This window comes from Dendrobium catenatum, unplaced genomic scaffold (assembly GCF_001605985.2).
Source record: "Dendrobium catenatum unplaced genomic scaffold, ASM160598v2 fragScaff_scaffold_233, whole genome shotgun sequence".
Taxonomy (NCBI): domain Eukaryota; kingdom Viridiplantae; phylum Streptophyta; class Magnoliopsida; order Asparagales; family Orchidaceae; genus Dendrobium; species Dendrobium catenatum.
Window position 1 is genome coordinate 37,578 of NW_021318695.1, and position 11,510 is coordinate 49,087.

The following is an 11,510-nucleotide window of genomic DNA, read 5'->3' on the forward strand; positions in this document are numbered from 1 at the left end:
CTAATTGCTTACGAGCAAGGAGTGAGTCAAAGAAAGATTGATACAGATGAACTACGAAGGGAAAAGAACATAGCATTGAAAGTGAAGGAGTCAAAGAGTGATCTATCATAACCTGAGGATGAAGAAGACATCGCACTAATGACTAGACAGTTTTGAAGCTTTTTGAAGAGGAAGAAAAAGAGATGCCAGTAATGAAACCGAGGTAAATTCAATAAGAATGTTAAGGTTTAAAATGATGTTATTAGCTATGAGTGTAGGAAACCTGGACACATTAAGTCAGACTGCCTAAAACTCAAAGCCACTCATAGCAAGGAGAAGATAGAGAAGAAACCAATTGTGAAGAAGGGCAAAAAGAAATTCCAAAGAGCTATTTGGGCGGACTCAGCTTCAGACTCATTAGAGACTTAAAAGGAAGAGGAAGTCAACAATCTTTGCTTGATGGCTAATAATATTGATCAGTCAGAGCAAGAAGAGGTATGTGACTTGACTTAGAATAAGCTATTAGAAGTCTCTAAATGCATACATAATGCATATAGGAAGTTAAAGAAAATACATGCTAGCCTGAACTTAGATTTTCTAGAACTTCAGAGAGAACATGAAATCCTTAGGAAAGATCATTCATTAAATGACAACAACCACATAAAATTACTTGATGAGTTCGACAATTTGAATAAGAATCATGAAAATTTAAAATCATAATATGCAGAACTTAAAAAAGAATTTAAAGATTTTAAGGATGATTCAAAGAGCAAAAACTATCGGATAAACTATATAAATCGTATATTGAAAGATATGAATACCTTTTATAAACTAAATATAAAAGCTCTCGAGGATAATAGAATACCCCCAAGACTTGAAGATTTCATGAATCCTATTTTGTATCCTACATTTATATAATCTATGAATATACAAAAGAATTATAGAAGATTAAGAAACCCCCCTGGAGTCAAATGCTTTAATTGTGAATTGTTTGGACATATAGCACACACCTGTATATTAAATAGAAAAACTTATTTGAAGTGGAAGCCTAAGATGCATAAACCTAGATATAACATACATGAATCTGTTCATAATTTACAAAAAGGTAAACCCAAACTTTTTTGGGTTCCCAGGTCTAACATTTGATGATTTTATAGTATCACTCTCACACAATGCCTTGTGAGAGCACATAGTACCTGGACAGTGGTTGCTTAAAGAATATGACTAGAGATACTTCACAATTCATATCACTGGAAGTCAGGAATGGAGGCAGGGTTACACTTGGAGATAACACCACAAGGAAGGTGGTAGGGTCAAGTATAATTGGAAACTTAAAAAACTTTTTTATAGAAAATTTTTTGTTAGTAGAAGGCTTAAAGCACAATCTTCTGTGTATTAGTCAGCTATGTGATAAAGGATATTATGTTAATTTTTTCCCTACTAGCTACATATTATGCCTAAATGGTAATGATGTTTTGTATGGTATATGGGTAAATAATGTGTATATGCTAGACTTGAATTGTATCAAAATTCCTACTACTTTTTGTTTAAAAACTATTTCTAATGAGTCATGGCTTGGCATAGGATACTTTGTTACTCTAGCATGAAAAATCTTAAGAGGATTACCCAAAAGAACTTAGTGAGAGGTATAACAAAACTAGAATTTACTAAGGATCACCTTTGCAATGCATGTCAATTTGAAAATAGGTGAAGTACTCTTTTCAGTCCAATAAGGACTTAGAACTAATAAACCAATGGAGATTTTACATATGGATCTTTTTGGACCAGTTGGAACTATAAGTCTAGGAGGGAAGGTATATGGATTTGTGATTGTGAGTGATTTCTCGAGATTCATATGGGTTATATTTCTATTTTATAAGAGTGAATCATTTGATAAATTTAGAAATTTTTTGACTTGGATTCAAAAGAAACTAGGATGCGAGATTTTAATAATTCAAAGTGATCATGGAGAAGAATTTGAGGAATTTTGTAAGGAGAAAGGTATTGATCACAATTTTTTTATATTTAGAACCCCTCAGTAGAATGGGATAGTCAAAAGGAAAAATAGAAAATTAATAGAAGTCGCTCGAGCCATGTTGGCAGAATATTCTCTTCCTAAATATTTTTGGGCTGAGGCGGTTAGCACAACTTGTTATGTTTTGAATAGGGTGAATGTTAGATCAAATTTAAATAAAATACCATATGAGTTACTAAAAGGGAGAACACCTAATTTGTCATATTTGCATATTTTTTGATGTAAGGTGTTCATTTATAATAATGAAAAATCTGTCTTAGGAAAATTTGATTCAAAATCAGATGAAAAAATTTTTATAGGATACTCAAGTGTTAGAAAATCTTATAGAGTATTCAATAAAAGAACTTCGGTAGTTGAGGAGACTACACATATTGTATTTGATGAATCTGGAATTTTGGAAGAACCAATTGTTGAAGATGATAAGATAGAGTTTGACTCCCAAAAGATTGAGAAAATAAATTTGGACGAAAATTTGGAGATAGAAAACCCGATGCCTAGAGATTTGAGATCTTCTAAAACCACCCAAGGAAATTAATTATAGAAGAACCTAGTGAGGGTGTTAGGACTAGGCATGGACTGAACAAAGAACTCAATCATTCAGCCTTTATTTTAATGATAGAACCCATTAATATTGATCAAGCACTTTCGGATGAATTTTGAATATTGGCTATGCAAGAAGAATTAAATCAATTTGTAAAAAAATGAAGTTTGGGAATTAACTATAAGGCCAAATGATCAAAGTATAATTGGAACAAAGTGGGTATTCAAAAATAAAATGAATGACTCAGGAGTGATCATTAGAAATAATACTAGATTGGTGGATAATGTGTATAATTAGATTGAAGGGATTGACTTTGAGGAGATTTTTTCCCCTGTAGCTAGACTTGAAGTAATTAGGATTTTGTTAGCCTTTGCTTATTTTAGAGGATTTAAATTGTATCAAATAGATGTTAAAAGTGCCTTTTTAAATGGGGTGATTTAAGATGATGTTTATGTGGAACAACCTCCAGGCTTTGAAAATTCTAAAAATCTAAATCATGTTTTCAAATTAAAAAAGGCATTATACGGATTGAAACAGTCACCTAGGGCTTGGTATGAGAGGTTTAGCACCTTCCTACTTGAGAGATCTTTTAAAAAAAGAAGTGTGGTCACAACTCTCTTTTTAAAAAAATTGGGGGAGGATATACTCATTGTATAAATTTATATTGATAATATTATCTTTGGATATACAAATAAAAATCTTTATAATGAATTTTTTAAAATAATGAGTAGTGAATTTGAAACAAGTCTAATGGGAGATTTGAGTTACTTTCTAGGCTTTAACATTAAGCAAATTGAGAAGGGTACATTTCTTAGTCAGTCAAAGTATGTTAAGGACATTATCAAAAAGTATAAAATGGATAATGCTAAACCTGTTAGTACACCTATAAGTTTCTCAGTTCAGTTGGATAAGGACCCTAAGGGAAAATCTATTGATCAAAGAAATTTAGGGGAATAATTAGATCTTTACTTTACTTGACAGCTAGCCGACCTGATATCATATTTAGTGTTTGTTTATGTGCTAAATTTCAATCAGATAAAAAAAATCACATTTGACAGAAGTAAAAAGAATTTTGAGATATTTCTTGGGAACTCAAAATTAGGGATTTGGTATCCTAAGTTTAGCTCTTCATTTAAAATAATTGAATTTTCAGATTCTGACTTTGCAGGTTGTAGGGTTGATAGAAAGAGTACTTATGGAACATGTCAATTTATTAGAAACTCTTTAATCTCTTGGTCTAGTAGAAAATAGAATTTAGTAGCCCTATCTACTATTGAAGCTGAATATATTGCATTAGGAAGCTGTGTGGCATAAGTACTTTGGTTGAAATAATAGTTGATTGATTTAGGATTAACTATAGGAACTATTCCTATTTATTATGATAATACTAGTGCTATTTGCATTTCTAAAAATCCTATTTAATATTCAAGAACCAAACATATAGTCATAGCATCATTTCATAAGGGATCATTTATCCAAAAGAAAAATTAAACTCATTCATGTTTTAACTGAAAATCAACTTACAGACATTTTTACAAAACCATTAGCCTTTGATACTTTTAGTACATTAAGAACAAGGCTTGGTGTGATAGATTTAAATGCTTAAATAAAGGTTTCTGCAACATTGATATGTGTTTTGTTTGTGTGCTTTGTGATGTTGTGATTTTTTGTATATATTTTTTTCAATTTTCGTTCATGTTTGTTTTTGTAATTTCATGTCTATTTATTTTATGTACTCTCACATCAAAAATCATGTTTTTGAGCAATGGTATAAAAATTTCTAAGTGTGACATTCGTCTGTACGAAAATATTTTCGTACTGGACGAATCTTGTAGCTTATTAATTGTTGATTTGAGCGATTTGCTTGCAGTTTTTTTAGTTTTCAATACAATTCGTCTGTACGATCGTCACGATCATCTGGACGATGTGTATTTAATTGTTTGTATGAATCTAGACGATTATACATATAAGGATAAGTTTTAATTTCTGATTGTACATACGAACTTGAAGTTTGTACATACGAACCACATGTCATTATAAGTGGGGGACGATTCAATTCGTCATAAAAATGATCTTAAATAATTGATCATCCCGGACGAACACATGTTCGACTGTACGATCTTTTGGTCAAAAAGTTTGTACGAAAGGATGTCTAATAAGTCATATGATTATGAAAAGTTATTTCATTTCTAACACATGCAATCCTACATACGAAATTTTCATTCGTACATACGAACAAAATATCGTACGGGATGAACCAATTTTCGTCCGTATGAAAGGTTATTTTTTCTTTAAATTGAAAAGGTTTAGAACTCAAATTTCATTCACTTCAAAACCTTTTTTCAATCTTCTATTCCCTTTGATCTTCTCTATGGCCAGTTCAAGCAAGAGGGTTAGGCACGCCAAGGAACTCACCACGGGACCTAGGAATGCCAGTGAAAAATTTCTTTCCAAGGAAAATGAAGAATCTTTCCCTAAGTTTGTATATGAAAAACTGACTCCGTCCAGAGTTTTGATTCAGGATAATACAGTTTATCAGATACTACCACTCTTTGCTTCCACTCAATTTGAGTTTATCCTTACTTTGATCTACTCCTTCAATATATCCACATTTCACTATTTTCTAGCGAACATGACTTTTTAACTCTGATCAAGATAGGATTAGATCTTTTATTCTAGGAAAGAATGTAAAAATAACCAAGCAGGATCTGGGAACTTCCTTAAACCTAAGGACTGAAGGAATACGAGCCCACACTTTGACTTCTTCTACAATTTATAATTGGACTGATATTAACTAGGTGCTTAGAGGGATTAGACAAGAATGCCATTTGCCCAAAGTAAACACTCTACATCAAGATGCTAGAATCATCCAGCATGTGCTTAGAACTTCCATCATTCCAAAAGCTGGTGATAGAATTAATATCACTCCTCTTCTTTCCACTATCACTTATCTGATTCTTACTGGCCAACCTATTGACGAAGCCAAACTCATTCTTGACTATCTTTATGGGCTTTTCAGAAATTGGCCATGTATCCCATAAGATAAAGAAGAACATTGCTCTAGGACACATTGTGACTTATATTCTTGATAAGAAGTATGAATTAGTTTATCCTGATGTGTGTCTCATCTTAAAGAGCCTTTGTTTTATAATGATGGTTCATTTGAGCTATCTTTGCTAAAAATGATGAAGGTGCTGACACTGAGAGGGAGGAGAGAGAACCTGCACCTGCGCCTGCTCATGAACCAAACTTTCAAGATATGGCTCACATGTTTAATCACCTTGAGACTCATTTTGATCACCACTTTGATCAAATTGAGACTCATCTACTACAGCAGAACGCGCAGCACCAGTAGGACATGGGCTAGATGCGAGGTCAACTTGATTCTGTGTGCTCGAATATGGCTATGATGAGTAGCTATTTTAACTTCTTCAACCAAGGACCTCCTTCATATTAGGGCCCCTCTAAGTAATGACTGTACTTCTTTTATAATTTTCTTTAGCAGTGGTGATGTGATATGATTTGATGTGTTGTTAGTTGTTATAATTTTATGTCTTATATTTTATTGCTTCTATGTGTATTGATATCTTATGTGCTCAAATATATTATCATTCACCATGATATCAATAAAAGTTATGTTGTCATGTCTCTAAAAATATTTGTTAGCCTATATGATTATCCTTAAATATTGATATAACAAGTGTTATATTTTGAAATGCAATACAAAATTGAATTCATTAGAAAATCTAATTGTTCAAAAATTTAAGTTGTATTATAACTCGATCTAGTTAAGGATATCAATCTCATGTCTCTTGTTAGACTAACATAATTTTAAAATCATTATTGCAATTTTGATATTTTCTTATTTTATATTTCTCTTTTCAATATAAATATCATTGTACTTAGAAAAATTTAAGATTTTAGAATATTGATTCTAGAAAGATCAAATGAATACTTGAACATGTACAAATGTACAAAAATCAAAAGAATGTGTAACAATTTGCAAATTAAAAAAGAGGCACAAAATTAGCCCACAAATAAAAAAATATATACAAAGTGTGCCACAAATATTGAAAAGATGCGCAAAGCGCTACAAGTATATATTTTCTTTCCTTAATCTTTTAATCCTTAAATTCAAATTAATCTTCTGTCCAATTTTATTGTATATTGAAATTTACAAATTTTTCATTCATTTACTTTGCAATAATTTTCCTTATCTCATTGTCTAAACTGATTCATGCTCTTGATATTTTTTTTCTTGTCCAAGTTATATCTATACTTAAATCATATGAATCTTTTTTTTATCTAATGAAATTTTATTTTTATTGCAAAAATAACTCAATCTTTTTTAGGATCAACTATTAAAGGCTTCTCATATGACTCATATTTCTGGATTTGTTTGTTTCTTCTTTTTTTTTGTTGTAAAAAAGGGGGAGAAATATTGTTTGATATTTGATTGTGTGTTGTTTGTATTGTTGTTCGTGTTATTGTTTTAGTGATTATTTTAGTGTGTGAAAAACTTTAAAATAAAAAAAATATATATAATTAGTTAATTATAATACCCCTTATTCTCACATGCTTACTCATTCAGGGGGAGTTTAGGAGAAACTTTGGACTTTCAAATTTATGCAAACAATAATTATTTTGCCATCATAAAAAAAGAGGAGTTTGTTGAGAGAGTTGCTACTTAGCTTTGCATGTTTTACATTCTTGTAACTTTATATTTTGATGATTCCAAATATTATTATTTTGAATATTATTTTCTACTAACACATTTTGGAAGAATTATTTTTGGCTCTTGTGTGTACTGACATTTCAAGGAAATCATACTCCAGATTATTGAAGACTTCAAATCAAGTTCAGCTTAAAATATTTTGTAATTTGAAGTCTGTATTTTTTATTTTATTAAATCTGAGAGAGTGTGATTGTAATTGAGTAACTTAATATACACCCCAGGGGAGAGTTAAAATTCATTTTTAAACTGATCGTATAGTACGAACCATATTTGTACAGGATGATCTGTTCAGTTAATCTCCCGAACAAGCAAAAGAACGAATAGAGAGGGTAAAATTTTTTTCTAAGTATAGTTCGTCCAAACGATAATTATGGTTCGTCCTAGGATGATGCTCTATGGATGCGTTCATGTAAATGGTAATTAACATTCATTCCAGGATGATGCTCTCTGGATGCAGTCATCAGGACAAAAATTATGGTTCGTCTTAGGATGAAGAGCTCTGTATTCGCCAAAATGAACTATTTGTTCAGACGATACTTTTCGTTCATCCCAGGATGATGGGCTCTGGACACATTCATTCGAATGATATTTATCATGCATCCCAGGATAGTGCTCTCTGGATGAGTTCATCCAAATGATATTTATGGTTCATCCCAGGACGATCTTATCTGGTCTGAAAGCTTAAAACTTGTCCTACATTTTCATAACAACGAACCTTGGGAATAACTGTTCGAACCAGACGAATTTAGTTCGTACGGGATGATTATCAAGTACGAAGGTAGTTCATACTTATTCATATAGTGTTCGTACGCAACAGTTTTTACACTGTTCGTACGTATGAAATTGGATCGTACGGGACGATCAGGGTCGGTCAAATTGAAAATTATAGTTTTTGGATGATTTTTTGTGTCTTTCTTATATAAGGTCCACTTAAGACTGCCATAAAATCTTTTTGTCATTTCTGATCTTCATGCATACTAAAGGGAATTTGAAGGAGAGAGTGAGGGAGAGTGTTTGAAGGAGAGATCTTACTACTTGAGCATGAAGAGTTCACTTGGACTCAAAGGTAAGAATCTCCATTTATAATTTATGATTACTTCACTCTTTTCTCTTGTCATTCTAGATTTCTCGTGAGAAGATCTTTGAAGGAGATCTGATTCTCTGCCGACACTCGAGGAGTGTGAACAGCCGAAGGTTCTCTGCCTACTCTTGGAGGGTGTAAAAGAATGAAAGGTTCTCTGCCTACTCTTAGAGAGTGTGAACAAATGACAGTTCTCTGCCGACACTTGGAGGGTATAAAAGGACGATGGTTCTTTGCCGACACTTAGAGGGTGTAAAAAGACAACGATTCTCTGCCGCACCGGGTAGTGGTGGAAGAGAGTTTTGGTGAAGGCTTCTCCGCCTTGCTGTGGGGGAAAAAAGAGAGATACTAGTTGTAATAGTGCAATATCTGAAGTGGGAGACTTCAGGGAGTGAATTTAGGTCGTGTTTCACCAAACCACTATAAACCTTGTCTTTTATTTTTCGCTACTTTTTACTTAACTGTTTGTTGTTATCTATGGTTGAAAATTTATTTCTAAAAATTCACTAAATTTAAATCAGGTTAAGAGGAATTTATTAAATTACCAATTCACCCCCCTCTTGGTTTGCCGTTGGGACATAAGCTTAGGACTAACAACCTAATTCATAACTAACAAGTTACAACAATAAACATATATGGAAAGTTCAAGTCTCTTAATAGCCTTAATATGATCACTCAACTTCAGATACTATGTATCTGACTTTCGAGCTTCTTGAATACTTTCCTGTAAAGTAGGTTGAATAATCATCTAAGCTAACAAACTGGAACTGTATTAAATGATACAACTTTTATCTCCTACTTCTCCAAATTTTGAATAAAGGAGTCTATAGATATACGTGAAGAAAGAGGAGTATCTGATGACTTCCTACTCAAAGCATCTACTACCACATTTACCTTACAAGGTTAATACTAAATAGACATATCATAATTTTTGATCATCTCTAATCACCTTCATTGGCTCAAATTCAGATCCTTTTGAGAGAAGATGTACTCAAACTTTGATGATCAGTAAAAATCTCGCACCTGACTCAATATAAGTGGTGATTCAAAACCTTCAGTGAAAATACCCCAGCTGCTAACCCGATATTATGTGTCTGATAGTTCCTCTAATGCGGTTATAACTATTGAGATGCATAAGAAATCACTCTACCACTTTGTATTAGCACACATCTCAACCTCTCAATGATGCATAACTAAAAACCTGAAAGCCCTTTATACTTGAAGGAATAGTCAAAATCAAAGTAGAAGTCAAATAATCCTTCAGCATATGAAAACTCTTCTCACACTCAAGAGTCCACATGAAAGCTACTAACTTCTAAATCAATCTTGTCAAAGAAAAGGAAATGTGAGAAAATTTTTGAACAAACTTTTGATAATTACCAGCCAAGCCTAAGAAATTATGAACCTTTGAAACCGTAGTAGACCTTGGCTAATAAAAAAATAACATGAAACTTCTAGGATCTATTGAAATTCCTATAGTGCTTACTACATGCCACAAAAATAACTTTTTTAGTTATAACAGTATATACATAAACATCTTTTCCAAATCATGCATTTATGCAAGTATTTTATTTTTACAATATACATAGAAAATAACACAAGCCTATGGTACGGTAGCAGGTCCTCTTGCACCCATAGTATGATTTGATAGTTCTATTGGCATTATGCTGCCAAAATTTCTAAGAAGTTTGTGAGTTAGAAATTTTAGTTAGGTAAATTAATAAAGATAAAATATAAATTTTTTAGCGAATCTTTACGTTAGCATCATTTGAACCTAAAGTTAAAATTATTCATCTTGAGTCACTGATTAAAAGTCTGATTTATACTTTCATCTTTTAAGATAGAGTTGATCTTATCATACACTACATCTAAGATGATTGCTTATGTATTAGTTTATTAGCTAGCAGTAAATTCCAAGCGAGTGTAAGCCTAGAGATATTTTCATACATCAAATTCCTTTTAAGAAAAAAATAATAATAAAGAATTTAATGATATTTTGTAAAATTTAAAGACATTTTTGAATGAGTTATTGATATTTTTAAAATATTTATGGAAACTATCATATATTTTAAATCTAGAATGAATCTAATCTCCACTATAATAGAAAGTTTTCTCCTCAGAGATAAAATTGACTATAGGGGCTTTGCCTCTATTGGAACCCAAGATCTCACTATGAAATAAACCATATCATAATTCACTAAGATAGGGGAAAATATTTTTTGCGTTGACTAAAACTAATTATGGGTTAGATTTTTATTTGAAATGATAGGTGTATGTGAATACTTTCCTCCATAATGAATTGCATATCCCCTATGTTGAATTTGAGCACAAAAAATAATTCTTTCTTTTCTCAAGTCGATAATGTGGTGTTAGTTTGTCTTTTGAGAAAATTAATGGTAATTATACAAATTTATCTAAATAAATACTAAATTTCAAATCAGTGGTCATGTCATTTAATTTTTCCATAATGTCCAATACATTATCATCAAAATCTAGTATAACTTCTTCTTTCTCTTGAAGTTAATCTTGAAATTCTTGATCCTCCTTCTTAAGAGCTTCTTTATTAAAATAACAGGTGTTATTTCTGCTGTAAGTGCCTTTAAAGTTTTATTTTTCTTATTAGTTTATATACGATCCTTGACCAACATAGTATGAGAGTGATATACCTCCCAATTTTGAAGGGAGAGGTGGGGGGCATCATCTTCTACTTAGTTCGACACTCTGTTAGTTGGATTTCTAATGTTGATGTCTCTTAAATCTTTGCGTTGAACTTTCATTTATACTCCCCATGTAGATATTTCATAAACTCATCATTCCACTCATCCAGTACTGTGCCAAATTGGGACTATGTGTCCATCTTCTAAATCATCTGCAATATATATACAATTGTAAGCATCTAAAATGAAAAAGAAGAAGAAGGAGATCCATATAACTAATCACTTTTTTCCATAGTGTCACCCAATACAAATTTTCCTTAGCACCTACTAAGGGATAGGTATCTTGAGGGGATGAATCTCATTATCTTAATTAAGGGCAATCATATTGGTCATCAAAGGACGAACAACCACCCTACATAATTCGCCATCACTAGGCAATGTCACTACATCATTTACTTTTCTCTTCTTTACAGACGAAGGTC